Source organism: Triticum urartu, chromosome 7A, assembly GCF_056163025.1.
Source record: "Triticum urartu cultivar PI428250 chromosome 7A, HENAU_Tu73, whole genome shotgun sequence".
Taxonomy (NCBI): Eukaryota; Viridiplantae; Streptophyta; class Magnoliopsida; order Poales; family Poaceae; genus Triticum; species Triticum urartu.
Window position 1 is genome coordinate 240,745,594 of NC_141879.1, and position 23,195 is coordinate 240,768,788.

The window sequence follows — 23,195 nt, forward strand, 5'->3', positions numbered from 1 at the left end:
ACACGATCGCCGCTGTCACGCACAGATCGAGCACCGACAGTTGCTCTAGCACTAACAGCGGCAACAGCTCAGTCTGATCCAGCTGAGGATTGGGCATCGGCCGCGTCAGCGGATCACCCTGATCTACTGGAGGATCGGGCATCGACACCGGCACCTGCTCCGACACCGGCACCAGCTCTACAAGGAGCACCATCTCCGGCAGCAGCAGCGGCTTCGGCACCTGCACCAACACTTGCACCTGCATCTGCTCCGGCCCGTGCAGTTGCACCGGCAACAGACTGGGCTGCAGTTCGCACTTCATATACCAAAGTCCTTACAAAAACCGACATGTCCACCTTCTTGGTAAGCATTGGCCGCCCAAGTGCTTCGTTCTTTTTTCTTTCCATGTTCTTTCACATGATTCACTGTGTTGATCTAACTGTTTGGGTATGTCTTCTTGTTTGCAAACAGATAATTCCTAGAACAACGAGGGAGTCGTTCAACAATCCGGGCAACCACGGCCAAGTTTCTCTTACCATGCGCAGCCTTGGTGTGAATGAACCTGCTCAATACATCGTAAGTACAAAGGATGGTCACATGATGGTTGATGCTAAAGGATGGTCAAGGTTCAAATCTAAATCATATCTTGCGGTAGGGGATTTAGTCAAAATCAAACTTTCTCAGCAAGGAAAGCTGGTCCAAATCAACTTTGAAATTCTTTAGTAGCAGCACGCAACTGCCTAACTGATCTATCCTCCGAGAGATTTTGATGCAATAATCTGGCATGATGAAAAAAGTGTCCTGTGTGTATAAGTAGTATGATAGTATTATTTATCACATGGTATATCGTTGATAGAATTGCAACTCTGATTGTTGGTTAGGAATTGTCGTTCGATTTCATTCCAACAACTTCCGTGCTTTATTCAATTTTGTGTATTCGCCTTGCGACAGCATCTAAAACCAGCGCCGTACCGATCGCTTGCAATATGAAAAGTGCTGAGGTAGAACACATGGGCCCCCAAACATGCAGGGTCGGCCTGCGGCCCAAAGTCCAGAACCTAGTTTCGAGAAGCACTAGCTCAGTGCAAAAGTGGCGCCCTCCTCCTGCTGTGGGTTGGGCGAAGATGAATGTTGATGCTGCGTTATCTTGCAATGGTGAAAGGAGAGCCCTGGCAGGTGTGAGTCGGGATCATACAGGCTACTTCCTTGGAGCATCGGCACTGGTGTGCGAAAGTGTTACTGATCCAGAGATCCTAGAGGCAATGGCATGTTGCGAGGGGCTATCTCTGGCTCTTGACTTAAACCTGCACCAAGTTCATATTAGCACCGATTGTTCAGCAACAGTCAAGCATATTGGAGAGGCATACTTGGGGCCTAGCAAAGTTATTATGGACGAGATCAAGATGAAGAAGAATATGTTCCAAACCATGGAGATCATACATGAAAAACGCGAGTGTAATGTTGAAGCGCATGTGCTCGCAAAAGCTGCTACTTCTTTGCCCTGTGGATGCCATCTTTGGCTCACAGGAACCCCCGAAATTATTTGTATACCTATGACTGTTAATCTTCAATAAAGCAGCTTTTATCCCTCCAAAAAACCATCTGAGTATTATATTCTCAGCTGAACCCCCATAATGCCCGTGCGTTGCAGAGGGAGTATTTTTCTCGGCAAGGTGAGCCTGTGATATAAAAGATTTGTATATTTCTTTATAGAGGGAGTATCTCTCTGTCAAAATATATATTTATGTGTAACTAGTTACTCCTGTCTTTCTACTTCCTTTTGCTGATATGTGGGGCAACCGACAACGGGGTCCACATGCCATATGCACAAATTAGAGTGCACAACTTCACGATAGACACACTCCGGTCGTAGCGCCGCAGTAATGCCCAATGAGCCGTCAAATCACAACCCCCCCCCCATTCCAGCTTTAGCAGTAAGCTGGACGGACGAAGCGGCAATATTTCACTGGGCCTGAATCCCTTTCTCCCTCGTCTGCTTGTTCAGAGAAAAACCCCTCTCGACGATTGCATAGGGTTTTCTCATGGAGAACCAGGTACGAATTCTTCATCCATCCCCGATAAACCCAAGTCCCTTGGTCGCAGGTAATCCTAGGATGGCAGCCGCCACCGTTGATGCATTTTTCTTCCTACTGAATCTAGTGTGTTTCATTTGCAGTGCCCAAAGTGCGAGTACCCTACTAGTCCGTCTCACGTGATGATCAGACACGGCCTAGTTGACTCGGATCATGTATCACTTAGATGACTAGAGGGATGTCTATCTGAGTGGGAGTTCATTAAATAATTTGATTAGATGAACTTAATTATCATGAACATAGTCTAAAACTTTGCAATATGTCTTGTAGATCAAATGGCCCACGCTAATGTTGCCCTCAACTTCAATGCGTTCCTAGAGAAAACCAAGCTGAAAGGCGATGGTAGCAACTACACGGACTGGGTCCGTAACCTGAGGATTATCCTCATAGCTGCCAAGAAAGCACATGTCCTAGAAGCACCGCTAGGAGATGCACCTGTTTTCCCAGCAACTCAAGATGTTATGAACGCCTGGAAGTGGCGTAGTGATGATTACTCCCTGGTTCAGTGCGGCATGCTTTACAACTTAGAGCCGGGGCTCCAAAAGCGTTTTGAGCAGCACGGAGCATATGAGATGTTCCAAGAGCTGAAAATGGTTTTCCAAGCTCATGCCCGGGTCGAGAGATATGAAGTCTCCAACAAGTTCTACAGTTGTAAGATGGAGGAGAATAGTTCTGTTAGCGAACACATACTCAAAATGTCTGGGTTGCACATCCGCTTATCTCAGCTGGGAGTTAATCTCCCGGATGATGCGGTCGTTGACAGAATCCTCCAGTCGCTCCCACCTAGCTACAAGAGCTTTGTGATGAACTTCAATATGCAGGGGATGGAAAAGACCATTCCTGAGGTATATTCAATGCTGAAATCAGCGGAGGTGGAGATCAAAAAGGAACATCAAGTGTTGATGGTGAATAAAACCACGAAGTTCAAGAAAGGCAAGGGTAAGAAGAACTTCAAGAAGGATGGAAAGGGAGTTGCCACACCCAGTAAGCCAGTTGCCGGGAAGAAGACGAAGCATGGACCCAAGCCTGAGACTGAGTGCTTTTATTGCAAGGGAAACGGTCACTTGAAGCGGAACTGCCCCAAGTGCTTAGCGGATAAGAAGGCCGGCAATACCAAAGGTATATGTGATATACATGTTATTGATGTGTACCTAACCAGCGCTCGTAGTAGCTCCTGGGTATTTGATACTGGTGCGGTTGCTCATATTTGTAACTCAAAACATGAGCTGCGGAATAAGCGGAGACTGGCGAAGGACGAGGTGATGATGCGCGTCGGGAATGGTTCCAAGGTCGATGTGATCACCGTCGGCACACTACCTCTACATTTACCTACGGGATTAGTTTTAAACCTCAATAATTGTTATTTAGTACCAGCTTTAAGCATGAACATTGTATCTGGATCTCGTTTAATGCAAGATGGCTACTCATTTAAATCTGAGAATAATGGTTCTTCTATTTATATGAGAGATATGTTTTATGGTCATGCCCCGCTGGTCAATGGTTTATTCTTATTGAATCTCGAACGTGATGTTACACATATTCATAGTGTGAATGCCAAAAGATGTAAGGTTGATAATGATAGTCCCACATACTTGTGGCACTGCCGCCTTGGTCACATTGGTGTCAAACGCATGAAGAAACTCCATGCAGATAGACTTTTGGAGTCTCTTGATTATGAATCACAAACCATGCCTCATGGGCAAAATGACCAAGACTCCGTTCTCCGGAACAATGGAGCGAGCAACCAACTTATTGGAAATCATACATACTGATGTGTGCGGTCCAATGAGCGTCAAGGAATTTCAGAGTGAGGTTGAGAATCAACGTGGCAGGAAAATCAAGTTCTTACGATCAGATCGTGGGGGAGAATATTTGAGTCACGAATTTGGCACGCACTTAAGGAAATGTGGAATTGTTTCACAACTCACGCCGCCTGGAACACCTCAGCATAATGGTGTGTCCGAACGTCGAAATCACACTCTATTGGATATGGTGCGATCCATGATGTCTCTTACCGACCTACCGCTATCATTTTGGGGTTATGCTTTAGAGACTGCCGCATTCACTTTAAATAGGGCTCCGTCGAAATCCGTTAAGACGACACCGTATGAATTATGGTTTGGGAAGAAACCTAAGCTGTTGTTTCTGAAAATTTGGGGATGTGATGCTTATGTCAAGAAACTTCAACCTGAAAAGCTCGAACCCAAATCGGAAAATGCGTCTTCATAGGATACCCTAAGGAAACTATTGGGTATACCTTCTACCTCGGATCCGAAGGCAAGATCTTTGTTGCCAAGAATGGATCCTTTCTAGAGAAAGAGTTTCTCTCGAAAGAAGTAAGTGGGAGGAAAGTAGAACTTGATGAAGTATTGCCTCTTGAACCAAAGAGTAGCGCAGCTCAAGAAAATGTTTCCGTGGTGCCTGCACCGACTAGAGAGGAAGTTGATGATGATGATCATGAAACTTCAGATCAAGTTGCTACTGAACTTCGTAGGTCCACAAGGACACGTTCCGCACCAGAGTGGTACGGCAACCCTGTCCTGGAAATCATGTTGTTAGACAATGGTGAACCATCAAACTATGAAGAAGTGATGGCGGGCCCGGATTCCGACAAATGGCTTGAAGCCATGAAATCCGAGATAGGATCCATGTATGAAAATGAAGTATGGACTTTGACTGACTTGCCCGATGATCAGCGAGCCATATAAAATAAATGGATCTTTAAGAAGAAGACAGACGCGGATGGTAATGTAACCATCTATAAGGCTCGGCTTGTCGCTAAGGGTTATCGACAAGTTCAAGGGGTTGACTACAATGAGACCTTCTCACCCGTAGCGAAGTTGAAGTCTGTCCGAATCATGTTAGCAATTGCCGCATTATATGATTATGAGATATGGCAAATGGACGTCAAAACGGCATTCCTTAATGGTTTCCTTAAGGAAGAACTGTATATGATGCAGCCAGAAGGTTTTGCCGATCCTAAGAATGCTGACAGGGCGTGCAAGCTCCAACGCTCAATCTATGGGCTGGTGCAAGCATCTCGGAGTTGGAACATTCAATTTGATGAGATGATCAAAGCGTTTGGGTTTACACAGACTTATGGAGAAGCCTGTGTTTACAAGAAAGTGAGTGGGAGCTCTCTAGCATTTCTCATATTATATGTGGATGACATATATTGATGGGAAATGATATAGAACTCTTGGAAAGCATAAAGGCCTACTTGAATAAGTGTTTTTCAATGAAGGACCTTGGAGAAGCTGCTTACATATTAGGCATCAAGATCTATAGAGATAGATCGAGACGCCTCATTGGTCTTTCACAAAGCACGTACCTTGAAAAGATATTGAAGAAGTTCAATATGGATCAGTCCAAGAAGGGGTTCTTGCCTGTATTGCAAGGTGTGAGATTGAGCACGGCTCAATGCCAGACCACGGCAGAAGATAGAGAAAAGATGAGTGTCATCCCCTATGCTTCGGCCATAGGGTCTATTATGTATGCCATGCTGTGTACCAGACCTGATGTAAACCTTGCCGTAAGTTTGGTAGGAAGGTACCGAAGTAATCCCGGCATGGAACACTGGACAACGGTCAAGAATATCCTGAAGTACCTAAAAAGGACTAAGGATATGTTTCTCATTTATGGAGGTGACGAAGAGCTCGCCGTAAAGGGTTACGTCGATGCTAGTTTCGACACAGATCTGGATGACTCCAAGTCACAAACTGGATACGTGTATATTTTGAATGGTGGGGCAGTCAGCTGGTGCAGTTGCAAACAAAGCGTCGTGGCGGGATCTACATGTGAAGCGGAGTACATGTCAGCCTCGGAGGCAGCACATGAAGCAATCTGGATGAAGGAGTTCATTACCGACCTAGGAGTTATTCCTGATGCGTCAGGCCCGATGACTCTCTTCTGTGACAACACTGGAGCTATTGCCCTTGCCAAGGATCCCAGGTTTCACAAGAAGACCAGGCATATCAAGTGTCGCTTCAACTCCATTCGTGAAAATGTTCAAGATGGAGACATAGAGATTTGTAAAGTGCATACAGACCTGAATGTCGCAGATCCGTTGACTAAACCTCTTCCACGAGCAAAACATGATCAACACCAGAACTCTATGGTTGTTCGATTCATCACAATGTAACTAGAATATTGACTCTAGTGCAAGTGGGAGACTATTGGAAATATGCCCTAGAGGCAATAATAAAATGGTTATTATTATATTTCCTTGTTCATGATAATTGTCTATTGTTCATGCTATAATTGTGTTATCCGGAAATCATAATACATGTGTGAATACATAGACCACAACATGTCCCTAGTGAGCCTCTAGTTGACTAGCTTGTTGATCAATAGATGGTTACGGTTTCCTGACCATGGACATTGGATGTCATTGATAACGGGATCACATCATTAGGAGAATGATGTGATGGACAAGACCCAATCCTAAGCCTAGCACAAGATCGTGTAGTTCGTATGCTAAAGCTTTTCTAATGTCAAGTATATTTTCCTTAGACCATGAGATTGTGCAACTCCCGGATACCGTAGGAATGCTTTGGGTGGGCCAAACGCCACAACGTAACTGGGTGGCTATAAAGGTGCACTACGGGTATCTCCGAAAGTATCTGTTGGGTTGGCACGAATCAAGACTGGGATTTGTCACTCCGTATTACGGACAGGTATCTCTGGGCCCACTCGGTAAGACATCATCGTAATGAGCTCAATGTGACTAAGGGGTTGGTCATGGGATGATGTGTTACGGAACGAGTAAAGAGACTTGCCGTAACGAGATTGAACAAGGTATCGGTATACTGACGATCGAATCTCGGGCAAGTGCTATATCGGTAGACAAAGGGAATCGTATACGGGATTGATTGAATCCTTGACATCGTGGTTCATCTGATGAGATCATCGTGGAACATGTGGGAGCCAACATGGGTATCCAGATCCCGCTGTTGGTTATTGGCCGGAGAGATGTCTCGGTCATGTCTACACAGTTCCCGAACCTATAGAGTCTACACACTTAAGGTTCGATGAAGCTAGGGTTATAGGGAGTAGATGTACGTGGTTACCGAATGTTGTTCGGAGTCCCGGATGAGATCTCGGATTTCACAAGGAGTTCCGGAATGGTCTAGAGGTAAAGATTTATATATGGGAAGTCCAGTTTCAGTCATCGGAAAGGTTTCGGGGTTTATCGGTATTGTAGCGGGACCACCGAAGGGGTTCCGGGGGTCCACCGGGAGGGTCCACCTGCCCCGAAGGACAAAATGGGCTGTAGTTGGGTGGGAACCAGCCCCTTAGTGGGCTGGTGCACCCCCCCAAGGGCCCAAGGCGCCTAGGGTTGGAAACCCTAGGGGGGCGCTGCCCCCCCGGGGGGGGGGGGGGGGGCGGGCGCCCCCCTAGTTGGAAACCCTAAGGGGGCCACTGCCCCCGAGGGGCCGCCGCCCCCCTCTAGATGGATCTAGGGGCCGGCGCCCCTCCCCTTCCCCTATATACAGTGGGGGGTTTTGGGGCTGCCGGAGACACGAGTCTCCCTCTGTCCTGGCGCAGCCCTACCCCCTCCCTCCTCGTCTATCGCAGTGCTTGGCGAAGCCCTACTGGAGTGCCATGCTCCTCCACCACCACCACGCCGTCGTGCTGCTGCTGGACGGAGGCTTCCCCAACCTCTCCCTCTCTCCTTGCTGGATCAAGGCGCGGGAGACGTCACCGGGCTGCACGTGTGTTGAACGCAGAGGCATCGTTGTTCGGTGCTTAGATCGGAATCGGCCGCGATCTGAATCGCTTCGTGTACGACTCCACCGACCGCGTTCTTGCAACGCTTCCGCATCGTGATCTTCAAAGGTATGAAGATGCACTCCCCTCTCGTTGCTAGTAAACTCCATAGATTGATCTTGGTGATGCGTAGAATTTTTTTAATTTCTGCAACGATCCCCAACATAAACGACACGGTTGGGTTACCCATGCCCGCATTGATGAAAATCCCGCAATAAGGGGACACGATCTTTGCTTTGACAAGACGTGCCAATGGAAACCGCATCTCGAAGCACGGAACGACGGACAAAAACGGTATGATATAGTGACCGAACAGACGTGATGTCATCGTTCAAAAAATTGTCAGCAGATGGGACTCGTGCAATATTATATTCCTTGCGGTTGTGTGTGGTACTTGTGTTGCAGATCTGGACACCTTTGTTTTATCCGAAGACTATCCTGGAGTATTCGGAAAGTAGAACCCGCCTTGCAATGCCGAAGACAATCTGCGCGCCCGACACATCGTCATTGAAGCATGGTTCAGGGGCTACTGAGGGAGTCCTGGACTAAGGGGTCCTCAGGTGTCCAATCTATTTGATATGGGCCGGACTGATGGGCCGTAAGGATACAAAGACCGAAGACTCTACCCGTGTCCAGATAGGACTCTCCTTGGCGTGGAAGACAAGCTTGGAGACCAACTATGAAGATTCCTTTCTCTGTAACCGACCATGTGTAACCCTAGATCCCTCCCGTATCTATATAAACCGGAGGGCTAGGTCCATAGACAGGAAGAATCCTGATAATCATAGCCAGACTAGACTTTTAGGGTTTAATCATTATGATCTCATGGTAGATCAACTCTTGTAATACTCATATTCATCAAGATCAATCAAGCAGGAAGTAGGGTATTACCTCCATAGAGAGGGCCCGAACCTGGGTAAACATTGTGTCCCCCGTCTCCTGTTACCCGAGATCCACCAGTTTTGACACCGACACTCCTCCTGCTGCTCATTGCCAACGCCACGGTCCCCACTACTCCCTCCTTTGAGAGCATCAAATCGCCAAGATCTGGCCAACAAGGTCAATGGCTAGCTGATGACTAGGATGTGGTGGCACGGCGGGTGCTGGGGCTCCCTCCCGGGTGAAGGGGGGCCGTGCACGGGTGAAGTCTGTGGTCGGCATCGACGAGCGAAACACGGCCGAGCCGTAAATTCCTCCAGGCCTTACAATGCAAGGCAAGGGGAAGTGCTTAGAGAAATAAATCAGTGTTTCTTTAAGCACCAGTGCTTATTTGTAGAGGATAGATGCTTAATTAGCCGTCTCTTCTGTAAAAATAGGCACTGATACTTGATAAAAACCTATTTATTTTTCTAAGCATCTCTCTAAGCACCTAGCATTATACAAGGCCTTATTGAGGTTCATTTTAGTGCCCGGCTATGCTTCTTGTCCACTTCTGAATGTCATGAAACAAAAAATGAACATCCCTCCGTGTGTATTTTATGCATCTGTTGTATGGCGGCAGACAATGTTTCCATCCTTCAAAATTTGTTGAAGACTAGCTATTATTCGTTTGATAGGTTTGTGTGTAAAAAATTAACATTTAAACCAACTAAAGAAGATTATGTTAGATACTCACGGCCTTGGAGTGTATGAACATGCTTTTCTCTGCACTTTTAGAATTATTTTTTGTTTTCCATAACATGGCAAATTTAGGTAATTCCGATTCATTTGACAAGGAAATTTACAAATTTTGCGTCCTAAATCAAGGCATTTTTAAAGCTTTTTGGATTGTTTGTATCTCACATTGCAAATGTATGAACTTTCTCTCTCCTAGTCACATGGCAGTTCCATAATTTTTTTGTTTTGTTGAGCAACCAGTTTACAAAAAAATCATTCGCTCATGTGGCAAATCAACAAATGTTGTTCTCTCCAACATGCCTTATTTTTGATTCCATGACAATTAATTTGTATTTCTTTCCGAGTGGTAACTTCTTTACCCATGAAAAATGGCAACTTATGTTGTGCCTCCACGGTGAAATAAGATATGTTATTTTCCATGTCATCTTCAAATTCATCTCCATGGGAATTTTTTTACCCATGACAATTAGTAGTTATTTTTTGTTCTTGTTAAATAATCACTTCAAGATGGTGTTGAGGTTAGTTTTTGTGGATTTCTTGATTGGATTAGGGGCCTCCTGTGGTTTTGTTAGGAGAAAAATAGTTTGTACTAGTCCCGTGGCAAATATGATTTCAGAGTCATGACAAAAAAATAGGGAAGTAATAGTTTTGTACTAGGTAGTCCCATGATATATTAGTGGCCCATGGCAAATTTAGAGCATGGCAAAATATCTGCCACACACGGCAATTTTTATAGAGCTATGCCATCCCCCCCCCTACATCATGGTAATTTTTCTACAAGTTTTTGTTCTTCTCATTGAAAAATATGTACAACACATTGCTCTACATCATGACATTTGCCATGAATGCTATCGATTTTCTAAAACTTGCCATGTCTATTTGTACTATGTTTTTTCTCAATATCGCCATCATGTTTATTAATCACACAGCAAAACTTAAAGTTTTGTCCCTCTACAATATCCATGACGATTTTACATTAATAATATAAATATTTTTATAGCTATCCATATGATCCCTTTTTGGGTTCAAATTCTATACTTTTTTCCATGTCACCAATATGTTGTTGTCCCCTCATTTGTCATGACCAATATATTTTTTCTTAAATTTTTTGCAATGTCAATTATGTAGTTTGTTCTTTTCATTTTCCATGACCTATAGACCATGTTATTTTTATTGTTGGTAGAATGGCAATTTTATTCTTTAGATCTTGACAATTGTTTTAGTTAGAGCATGTAAATTTATTAATTATGTTTCCCAAAACATGGCAAATTTAATTGAAAGTTGTGAACAATTTTACGAATACACCTGTCTCATGTATCCATGGAAATTCCTAAATTTGCCATCCTTTCAAAGGACAAATCACCTAACTTAGTTATCCTTTTCAAAAGAACAAATTTTGATAATTTTCCATGTCCTCGTTACAATTTTTCAAAAGATGAAATGTTTTCTAGAGAACTATTTTCCTTATTTTTGCCATGTGAACTTTTATTTATAAGTATGATGGCAATTTGTTTTAATAGACCATGGTACTTTATTATAGGCACAATGGAAAAAATATTAATTGGACTATAACATTTTTGTTAACTAGACCATGTTATTTTTATTATTGGCACTATAGCAATTTTCTTCTTTATGGTGACTTTATTAATTAGACCATGTTAGTCTTATTGTTGGTAGTATAGCAATTTTATTCATTAAACCATGAAAACTTTATTAATTAGGCAAACACAATTTTTTGCAAGGCAACTTGTGTTTGAATAATAGCCATTGTACAACATGCAATTTAAACACAATTTCACCATGGAAACTAAATATCCGTTGACACGATAATTTAAAAAAAATTGCATGTACGCTAGAGATGTTTATGGATGACATTTTTTCTGGTGTACAAACATGAATGCCCTAGTTTGATGCAATTTTATTCTACATATCATGGTAACTTGTTTGTATGTCTTATTTATTTATTGTTGAAAATCATGGAAAGGTACCTTTTTTACTTGCAAATGACTAGAAATATATTATGAGGAGGAGTGTCCTCTTTTTCTGCTTTGTTTTTTGGGGTGTGAATGATGTTTTCAATGAGCTTCTTTGGATTACTTGCTAGTTTTGTCACTTAGAAGCATGCCATTTTTTTGTTTGTAACAATTTGTGGCAGTTGTTTTATTTCAAAAAAGGATGGCCACTTTCTCTGTGTGCTTTTTTAGCTTGTGGGCAAATTGTTAGCTTTTTCAGACCTAGTTTTTAGCACGCGAAAGTTGAGCCTCTTTTTTTGGCCCACTTTGTTTACAAGAGACATTTTGTTTTAACGATCGTGAGGGGTGTATTTGGAAGCGGGCGGAACCCCCTCGCTTTGCTAGTTCCAGTGGGCTGCCGGCCCATTCCTACCGCCCACCGATTTTCTGGTTTGGGTTTCTATGGGTTTTTTCACCTAGTTTTCTTCCATTATTTTTCAATTTTTGTTTCTTCTTTTTTTTTGTTGGCCTTTCCCTTTTTCTTTCTATTTTCCTTTAATTTTTCTGGTTTCTTTTTCTTACTATTTTCATTTTTTTCCTTTTCTATTTAAAATTTCAAGTTTTTTCCAAAACCACAAACATTATTTCATGTTAGGAAAAGAAATTCAAAGTTTCTAAACATTTTATCAAATTGATGAAAATTTATGAAAATAGATGGACTTTTTTCTTCAAGAAATTGATGAACTTTTTCAAAATTGATGGTTTTTCCCCAATTCAATGATTTTTTGTCAAATTTGTGAAAAAAATTCAATTTTGATAAGCTTATTTTCAAGATTGATGATCTTTTTGCAATTTCAGGGTCTTATTGAAATCCATGAACTCTTTTCAAAATCATGAATGTTTATTAAATTTGCAAAAATAGATAAGTTGGTGAACATTTTTTTCAACTTGTGAACTTTTAGAAGTCAACGATCACAGGTGTTGGGTTAATGGGTCAAGGCGCGCCAGCCATCGGATTTGAAAACAAGACAAGCAACGAGCAAGGCGCGGAGGAGCGACAAAAGTATTTAATGGGCACGACCCTGTTCAATGTGTAACAGGCGCAAGTAGGCAAACCAGCACTACCGGCGCCGGTTAGGAGCCTCCTGTTCCGGGGCATTATTCTCTGAATGTTTCTATTCGATGCAGGCTCGAGAGCAACTAATAAAGGAGTACTCCTTGGGGGAGCCCCAGCAAGGATCACTTTTGGTAGCTTAGGGAGTGCGTCACCTGGGGTGCTCTTAGCCGCCGCCACATGTCGCGTGTTGGGCCCTTCCTTTGGATTTTATTTATCGATTTTTTTACATGTTTTTGGTTTTCAGATTTTTTTTCGGTTTCCCTGGTTTTCTTAGGTTTTGCACAAGAAAAATTGAAAAATAAAATTTGCGTGAAAAACTCTTTTTTTTCTCCACGAGAGGCACATATTTACTTCTTATGGAGGCAAAAAAATTATTGTTTTTCTTTTTTTTTTCCTTTGAAAGGCAGATATTTACTTCTCTTTGAGTTACAGATTTCCTTCCACGAGAGGGTTTTTAAGAAAACATGTTTTTTTTCACGAGAGGCTGTCGGTGTACTAAAGTAGGGGTACCCTTAGTACCCCGAACTTGTGCACGGGCAGTCGCAGCATCCCGCGGCAAGGCTTGCCGGGCGACCGCCAAGATCCTCCGTGGTCCCCTTGAAGACCATTCAAGAACAAAGTACTCAAGACAAGACCCCGGCAAGAGGAGCTTGCCGGGAAGGCTATCAGAAGCGTCCCAAGGCCCCGGCAAGACGCGCTTGCCGGGAAGGCCAACCAAGGCGTACCAAGGAAACTTGCCGCGGCACCCCACGTGCCTCAGCAAGGCCCGGTGAGCGACAAGCTCCCGGACCTACACGACAAGACGACGACCGCGGCAAAGAGCTTGCCGCGGGAAGCCCCCACTTCGTGCCGGCGCTCCAGCACATCCACCCACGCGTCGCTCTGGGGCCCTCCCAAGCACACGTGGCGGAAGGCTGCGCAGCTGGGGTGCGAGGTGGCAAGCAGGCGCTGGCAAGACAACCACCGTGGCTAACGGTGGCTTCTCTAGCAAGCCCCTTTCGGCACTGTTTAGGCGACACAGACGGGCATTTAATGCTCTTGTCCCCTGCCGTCAGGGTTAGGTATGATAACACTGTAGCAGCTAGCTATGCCTACTACAGCACCTAGTTGTGCCTACCACCACTCTTCCACTTTTTCCCTCCGTTGCCCTATGTCGGTAACCCCTTGAGCATATAAAAGGAGGCCCGGGGCAACTGAGAGGGGGGTTAGACACTTCGAACACTCTCGCTCGGGGTTAAACACTTCGAACACTCTCGCTCGGGGTTAGACACTTCGAACACTCTCGCTCGGGGTTCAGCAATTCCACACACTCACGCTCGATCTCGCTCCCGAGCTAGAAAGCAATACAATCCACAAAGCAGGAGTAGGGTTTTACGCATCCGTGCGGCCCGAACCTGGGTAAATCGCTCGCGTGCTTCGCCTCGATTTACTCTTCGCACGACCAACCGCCCGCGTGCTTCGCCTCGATCTGCTCTTTGCGCAGCCTCCGCCCCCCGCCGAACCGAAAGGGACCCGGTCCGCCGGTCCCATAGGTGTCCGTGGATCTCAGAAGCCCCGGCATCTCTGGCGCGCCAGGTAGGGGGCGTCGAAGTTGTGTGAACCAGATCCGGCGTTCTTGCGGGCTAGATCTTCATCTTCTTCATAGATCTTTGCCATCTTCATCAACATGCCGCCGAAGAAGAAAGTTTCGGAGGCAGCTGCTCCGTCTGCGCCGAGCCACCCACCGCCGGAGCAAACGGATGGTGGGGTAGGCGCCGGCGGAAGAGCACGCATCGACGAGGGAACTCACGGTGCTGCCAGGTCCCAGGGCAAGGCTGCGCTGCCCATCGGCGACGTGGCCGGCTCCCACAACGACCGGGCGCACTCCAAGACCTCGGCGTCCGTGCATGCACCGCGCCCATCCCAGGAGGCACGGGACCGGCAGCGTCATGGTACTCACGGTACCATGCGCTCGCTGGATCAAGATCGAGCTGGTGGATCCCGGAGTGCTCAGGACCACCATGCACGCCAACCTGCTGGCGCGAGCGAGACACGGTCGCCTGGACGAGATACTGCTCCTTCTAACGTAGTTAGAAGTCCGAGCTTATCCCGCTCCTCGCACCGTTCGCCACCGCCGCCCGCCACCGCAGCAGAAGCTCTAGCACGAGCTCAGTTGCTCCTGGACTACCCTCCAGCGGCGGACAAGGTCGACGACTGGAGGGCCACAATCCAGAGTCTCATCGGCTTCGCCAAGGGCGACGCTCCTCGGCAGCCGACCACGTCGCAGCCGCAGCGAGTCAGCCAGGCGCGAACCGGTGGTGACAAGACCGGTGGGGGTGCAACCTCTGTGCACCCCTCGCCCCGAAGGCCGAGATCGCCGACCCGCCGGATCCGCCTCGACAGTGACTCCACCGCGTCGTCAGATCCGCGAGTTCGTCGCGATCAGCGCCAAGTTCTTCAAGAACGACGGCAAGAGGACGCTCGTACTCGCATCGAGTGGCGAATAGAAGCGCGACGTCAATCAGACCAGCGCGCTGGGCCCTCTATTGACATGCATGCGCCGGGCGAACCAGGCGACTTGCCGTACACGGTAGGTTGCCGTGCGTTCACTCGTGAGCTGCGGCAAGTCCAGTGGCCCAGTACGAAGAACTTCAAGCCTGATGTGCCAGAGAAGTACGATGGCAAGTCGCATCCGTCGGAGTTCCTCAGCATCTACACCATCGCGGTGCAGGCTGCTGGGGGGCGGGACGACAAGATCCTTGCCAACTACTTCCCGTTGGTGCTCAAGCCCAACGTCAGGTCCTGGCTCATGCACTTGCCGGACAACTCCATATCCTCCTGGGCTGAGCTGTGCCATCAGTTTGTCGGCGCCTTTACAGGCGGCCACAAACCTCATGGCCAAGAGAGTGATCTCCATCTGCTCATCCAGAAGGAAGGGGAGCCCCTGCGCAAATACATCCAGAGGTTCAGCCGTGTACAGTACAACATCCCAGACGTCCACCCCGCCGCGGTCATCAGCGCGTTCCATCAGAACGTGCGTAACCGCAGGATGCGGGAGGAGATGGCGATGTGCCGGATTAGGGACGTCAGCGAGTTGTACGCCCTGGCCGACAAATGTGCACGTGCTGAGGAAGGGAGGAGACTTCCCGGAGAGAAGACCGGAGCGGAAGGATCTGACAGCGAAGATGCTGCCCCGGCAAAGAAAAACCGGCGGCGCAACAACAGGAAGAAGCAGAACAAAGAGGTGCTAGTCGTTGAGCAGTCCGGCGACGAAGGTGGCGCCAAGAAGGCTGCAGTTGGTTGCTCCGGCAAGGAAATTACCGCGTGCACCAACTGCCAGGCCGTGGCAGCCGCCGACAAGCACTACTGCAAGATTCACCGCACCAAGGGCCATGACCTTCAGAACTGTAAGAAAGTCGAGCAGCTTGTCCAGCAACAGAGGGCTGAGTACGAGCGGCGCGACAAGGAGAGATCCCAAGGGCATGCCGAGAAACTCGGCCAGAAGCGCACCGTCCAGGGAGAACGCCGTGGCAAGGCCAAGCAGCGGCAAGGAGACAGACCTCCCCGCGGTCGCGACAAGGATGAAGACGACGGCGACAGCGACGAAGACCTGGATGATGTTGAGACCAGTGAGCAGGAGTTTCAGAAAGCCACAGAGGTCTTGTGTGTTGACGGTGGTGCTTCTCTGCATACCTCGCACCGCCGACTCAAACAGTGGGTGCGGGAGGTTAATGCAGCAGAACCACCTATCGAATCACGCAAGCTTCTGAAGTGGTCCAGCACGCCTATCATCTTTGACATTGAGGATCACCCTGATCGCACAACTGCGGTTGGGTGTTTGCCGATGTTGGTATCACCAACTATCCGCAACCTCAAAGTCACCAAGATGCTAGTTGACGGCGGGGCCGGCTTAAATCTGATCTCCTCAGCTGTACTCCAAAAACTCCAGATCCCCGACAGCGAGCTCGAAGAGACCGGTACGTTCCAAGGAATCAATCCGGGAAGGAGCAAGCCGAAGGGGAAAGTCACGCTGCCGGTAACATTTGGCAGCGAGCTAAACTTCAGGACTAAGAGGGTCACGTTCGACGTTGCCGATATCCCGTTGCCTTACAACGGGATACTTGGCCGTCCAGCACTCGCCAAGTTCATGGCGGCCTCTCATTATGCATACAACATACTGAAGATGCCAGGCCCGATAAGCGTCATCTCTGTCCTTGGCGACAGGAAGGATGCGCTTATCTGTGCCGACAAGATCTACCGGGAAGCAGCAGCCACGGCAGAACGCAATCCACTTGCCACTGAAGCTCCCGGGGGAAAGAAGACCAAGTCCGGCAAAGGCTCTGATGCCCAATCCGGCAAGCGCGCCTCTTCGGAGTGCTGCGCCACCGTCGAGGACGCACCATCGAGCTCCACCGGCAAGAAGACCAAGTCCGGCGAAGGCTCTGATGCCCACTCCGGCAAGCGCAGCTCTTCGGAGTGCTGCGCTGCCGTCGAGGACGCACCATCGAGCTTCACCGGCAAGAAGACCAAGTCCGGCAAAAGCTCTGATGCCCACTCCGGCAAGCGCGCCTCTTTGGAGTGCTGCGCTGCCGTCGAGGACGCACCATCGAGCTCCACCGGCAAGCACAAGAAGACGATGGCAGCTCCGCCAGAGACAAAGAAGGTGTCCGCCAAGGAAGACGGCACTGGTGGTACCCTCACCATCAGTGCCACGCTTGATCCTAAATAGGAAAGCGCGCTCGTTGCTTTCCTGCGGGCGAATGTCGACGTGTTTGCATGGCAACCGTCTGACATCCCCGGTGTTCCCAGGAAAGTGATTGAGCACCACCTTGCCGTCTGCCCTCATGCGCGGCCCATCAAGCAGAAAGTTCAGAAGCAGGCGGTGGAGCGCCAAGAATTCATTGCGGAGGAAATCAAGAAATTGGAAGCAGCAGGCCTCGTCAGAGGAGTGCTCCATCCTACGTGGTTGGCCAATCCTGTAGTCGTGCGCAAGGCAAACGGGAAATGGAGGCTTTGCATCGATTTTACCGATGTTAACAAAGCTTGTCCCAAAGACCCATTTCCTTTGCCGCGCATTGACCAGATTGTTGACTCCACAGCTGGATGTGATTTGCTTTCATTTCTTGATGCCTACTCCGGATATCATCAGATCTTCATGGCAGAGGAGGATGAAGAGAAGACCGCATTTATTACTCCATGTGGCACGTACTGTTTCGTACGGATGCCTTTCAGATTAAAAAATGCTGGTTCGACATTCGCAAGAGTACTCCATATTGCTCTTGAGCCACAAATACACAGAAATGTGGAAGCCTACATGGATGATATAGTGGTCAAGAGCAAGGACAGAGCGACCCTGATCCAAGACTTAGACGAGACCTTTGCAAATCTGCGCAAGGTCAGCCTCAAGCTCAACCCAAAGAAGTGTGCGTTTGGGGTCCCCTCCGGCAAGCTTCTCGGGTTCTTCGTGTCTCAGCGTGGGATTGAAGCCAATCCCGACAAGATCAAGGCCATTGAGCAGATTGAAGCACCAAAGCACGTCAAGGATGTACAGAAACTTGCCGGTTGCGTGGCTGCTCTCAGCAGGTTCATCTCTTGGTCCGCTGAGCGCGCCCTGCCATTTTTCAAATCATTGAAAAAGGCAGGTCCAATGAAATGGACTCTGGAAGCGGAGGCTGCGCTGCAAGACCTGAAGAGATACCTGTCCTCCCCTCCAATACTTGTCGCACCTAAACCGCAAGAGAAGTTGCTGCTGTACATAGCGGCAACCAATCAGGTGGTTAGTGCTGCGTTAGTGGCAGAGAGGGAGGCGGATGATGAGCCAGCAACCGCGACAAGCACATCCAGCGACAAGCAGGAGGCTTCCCCGGCAAGCTCTGGTCCCGACAAAGATGAACCTACGCCGATACACGAGGAGATACGGAAGAAAATGGTGCAGCGCCCAGTTTACTTTGTCAGTTCCCTCCTGCAGGGGGCTAGGTCAAGGTACTCTGGTGTGTAGAAACTGCTTTTCGGCCTTCTCATGGCCTCGAGAAAGCTGCGCCATTACTTCCAAGCACATGAGATCACAGTTGTCACTCGCTTTCCGCTGAAGAGGATACTGCATAATCCTGAAGCGACAGGCAGGATTGCTGAGTGGGCACTGGAATTGTCAAGCTTTGGCCTCAAGTTTGAAAGCACTTCAACTATCCAGAGCAGAGCATTGGCAGAGTTCATAGCAGAGTGGACGCCAACACCAGATGAAGAAATTCCAGAAACGAGCCTCCCCGACAAAGAAGCAAGCAAAGAGTGGCTGATGTACTTTGATGGTGCCTTTTCGCTACAAGGCGCCGGCGCTGGTGTGCTGCTTGTCGCACCCACCGGTGAGCACCTCAAGTACATAGTCCAGATGCACTTTCCCAAGGAGCAAGCAACAAATAATACTGCAGAGTATGAAGGCTTGCTTGCCGGTCTCCGGATCGCGGCAGACCTTGGGATCAAGAAGCTCATTGTCAGGGGTGACTCACAGCTTGTCGTCCGCCAAGTAAACAAGAATTATCAGAGTCCGTTGATAGAAGCTTACGTTGACGAAGTGAGAAAGCTAGAAGAGCGCTTTGACGGCCTGCAAATGGAGCACGTTCCGAGAGCTCAGAACGCCATTGCGGATGGCCTGTCAAAGTGCGCCGCACTTAAGCTACCTGTGGAACCAGGGACCTTTGTGCTCAAGCTGACTCAACCGTCCGTAACACCATCAACTGGACAGAGCAAGAAGAGGAAGTTGATTCCTGGTGACTATTTGCCGGCAGAGCTTCCCGAAGCCGCCGCCAAGAAGGTCCCCAAGATCAACGCCAAGAATGCTGAGGAGCCAGATGCTCCGGCAAGCCCTAGGGCTTGTTCCGTTGAAGCAGAGGCTCCTGACGGGTTTAGCTCCGGCAAACTTGTCGGGGAACGTCAAGCTCCGGCAGAGACGCAACTTCTCGCCGTAGAAGCGGATGTTCCCGCAGCAGTCCCCAAGATCAACGCCAAGAACGCTGAGGAGCAAGATGCTCCGGCAAGCCCCAGGGTTTGTTCCGTTGAGGCAGAAGCTCCCGACAAATTTTGCTCCGGCAAGCTTGTCGGGGAACGTCAAGCTCCGGCAGAACCGCAGTTTCTTGCCGTAGAAGCGGATGTTCCCGCAGCGGCAGATTTGCCTTTAGTCCTTGTTGTCGAGCCACAAGCTCCAGCATGGGCGCAGCAGATTGTCCACTTCCTTCAGACAGGAGAGCTTCCCGAAGAGCAAGAAGAAGCCGAAAGAGTAGCCCGGCAGTCAAGTATGTACCAGTTCGTCGACAAGACACTGTACAGAAGAAGACTCAACAGTGTGAAATTGAGGTGTATTCCCCGGGAAGATGGACAAAAGCTGTTGGCAGAGATACATGGAGGCATATGTGGTCACCACATTGGCGCAAGAGCACTTGTCGGCAAAACCTTCCGGCAAGGGTTCTTCTAGCCAACAGCCCTCCAGGATGCAACTGCACAAGTAACCAAGTGTGAAGCGTGCCAGTTCCATTCCAAGCAGATACACCAGCCAGCTCAAGCTCTCCAGACGATCCCTTTATCCTGGCCATTTTCGGTCTGGGGGCTCGACATCCTCGGCCCCTTTCCCCGAGCTGTCGGGGGCTTTGAGTACTTGTATGTTGCAATCGACAAGTTCACAAAGTGGCCGGAAGTGGAACCAGTGAGGAAGGTGACCGCACAGTCAGCAGTCAAGTTCTTTAGGTCGATTGTTTGCCGCTTCGGGATCCCTAACCGGATAATCACCGACAACGGTACACAATTTACGAGCCACGCCTTCATGCAGTACGTCCAAGATCTTGGCACCAAAGTCTGCTCACCTGAGAAGCAACGGTCAAGCGGAGAGGGCGAATGCCGAGGTGCTGCGCGGGCTCAAGACCAGAACTTTCGACAAGCTGCACAAGTGCGGAAGAAACTGGATCGAGGAGCTACCGGTGGTTCTTTGGTCGATCAGAACGACGCCGAATCGAGCCACCGGACAGACACCCTTTGCTCTAGTCTATGGAGCAGAGGCAGTTACCCCCACGGAACTCGTATACGGGTCACCTCGAGTGCTCGCTTATGATGAGCTTGAGCAAGAGCTGCTGCGGCAAGATGACGCACTGCTCCTTGAGAAAGACCGTCTTCAGGCTGCTGTGCGAGCTGCTCGCTACCAGCGAGCTTTGCATCGCTACCATAGCCGCAAAGTTAATGCCAGAAGTCTCCAGGAAGGCGACCTTGTTCTTCGGCGCGTTCAGTCGGCCAAGAATCACAACAAGTTGACGCCGAAGTGGGAAGGCCCTTACCGGGTGAAACGAGTCACTAGGCCTGGCGCTGTCCGCCTTGAGACCGAAGATGGCATTCCGGTGAGCAACTCCTGGAACATCGAGCATCTTCGTAAGTTTTACCCGTAAGGCGCGGTTGTCGGGCCCTGCCCGGCAACCACCTTTCTGTACAAGTCTTGCCGCTGTTGCATGTAATCCTTTGTACAGAGCCAGGCGCAGACCCTGAGCACCAGAGATTGAAGCGCTGGCATACCCCGGGGTTATAGCATGCATGCTAGGTTGAGTCTCGTCCTTGGTTAGGGTTGATAGTCCCTAACAGCGGCTAACCCCTAACTTAGAGGTCGAGTGTCTGTCCTTCTGCTCTTCTTTCGTTCGCAGGGCTCGCATATCCTGGCCAGACTGCTTGAAGGACGAAAAGGAGAAGAAGGGCGCGCCAGCACCTAGGCCCCGGCGAGCCAGTGTCACTGGGGGCTGCAGGTGCCAAGTTTCATCACCGGCAAGCCAGAATTGCCGGGGGCTGCGATATCAGATAAGTCTTTCGTCCCTCTTCATGCATCCTCTTATGGACTGGGGAATGCGAAACCGCGTTTCTTCCCGAAAACTGCCGTGCTCCCTCAACTCCAGGCCCTGGAGCGCGTTCCCGGGGCCAAGTTCGGGCGTAGTCGCGGCAGCAAAGGGATGAAACGAGAGGGCCGCACCCACCTCGTTCCCGTCTCCGTCAAAGGCGTGAGAAAGGTCGAGCGACGTGGGAAGGCGGCAGGGCCTGTCGCCGGGAAATGGAATGTCTGTCCGAGAGACACCAAGGATTTGCTCCTTGGCGTGGGTTCAACCCGCGAGACAAATACCCCGGCAAGCATCCCCTTTTCATTAAAAAACATCCCATACATGTACAGTCCATAGAGGATGAAAAATATGAAAGAGAGGATTACAAGTTTTAGATACAGCTAAGGCCCGAAGGCTTACAATTAAAAAGATAAGGTGCTCGTAATCCCTTTCCTGTCCCTCTCTTCAGGAGATAGGTCAAGGAGTCGAAAAGGGGAAAGGGGCGCCAAGGCCAGCTACAGGTGCCAGAAGACACCAAGAGAACATCCCGGGGACCGGATGGTGATGGCGACGCCGGGAGAAGGGTGCGAAGGAGGGGCGGCAGGACGTCAGCACGCTGTCGAGGGCACCACGCCCTCGTACTCCGACCTGACGGCCTTGTCGCCAGCCCTCTTCCCCTTACGCGGCCTCCCTACGCCAGCCGCCCAAGGAGACGTCCCCGGGGAGTTCAAGAAGCCGGCGGCGCGGATGACGGGGTCGCCGGAGCCGCACGAGACGGCGCCCGACACCTAGTCGGAGCCGCCATCCTACCGCCCGCCACCCTCACCATCACTTCCGCTCTCCTCCTCGTCACTCTCGCTCGAGGAGGAGCCTTCGCTATCGGAGGAGCTGTCCACGCAGCACTTCGCCCGGGTGCCGAAGCACCCGAAGACCTTGACGGAGAGGAGATCGCCCCCCACCAGCTTAAAATGGAGGGTGAACCCCTCCATCAGGCTGTGGATGCGGGCGAACGTCTTCCACCCTCGGTCAAGATACATCACACCAGGGGCTGGGAACACAACGCGGACTCGCGTGCCGCTGATCCCACAGCCCCTCATGTGCAGTCTCAGCGTCTCGGGCGGGTCGAACTCCATCGCGCTCGCGAACGGAGCTGGAAGCCGGAGGCGGCGATGAGGCGCCCGGCGCAGCTTGACGAAGAACTCGCAAGGGTTGTCCCCTATATGGACCGCAGCAGGGGGAGGAGTCGCCGGCGGAGGCGAAGCTGGCGCGCCGCCCCGTCCGCCTCCTCCCCGAGCGCCTCGACCTCGTCCTCGACCTCGCCCCCTCCCTCTTCCCCTTATGGCTGGCTCTGCCACCACGAGCGTGGAAGAGGGAAGGGTGCGCTGTCTGGCGGTGACCCTCGCCGCCACCGATGAAGACCCAGGGTTCCCTTTCTCCATGGCGAATGAGAGAAAAGGGAGCCGAAGCTGAAGAAAGGAGGAGATGAGAAGGTGCGGGCTTCGGTGCTCCCTTCCCGCTCCTTATAAAGGAGCGAAGTGGGAGCCCGGCCGCCCCGCTCAGCGAATCAAGGCACGGGAAGAGCAGGGAGGCGGGCCGACCCGCTACCTCTGCTCGCAATGGCCCAGATTCCCACCTCCACCGTCCGCGACCCCAAGCGCATGGGAGCCGCGTGGCGAAGGTGCAGAACCGAGGCGACGGATGAGGCGGCCTCGCCTTACCCCGTGATCTCGGGGAGTGGGCGCCTCGAAAACCGCGCACCGGCCCCGTCCAGTAAATGCACCACGCCCCCACGCCTACCTCCGTTTAGAGAGGAGGGCGTGGGCCGTCCCCTTCATCATGGCCTGACGCATGC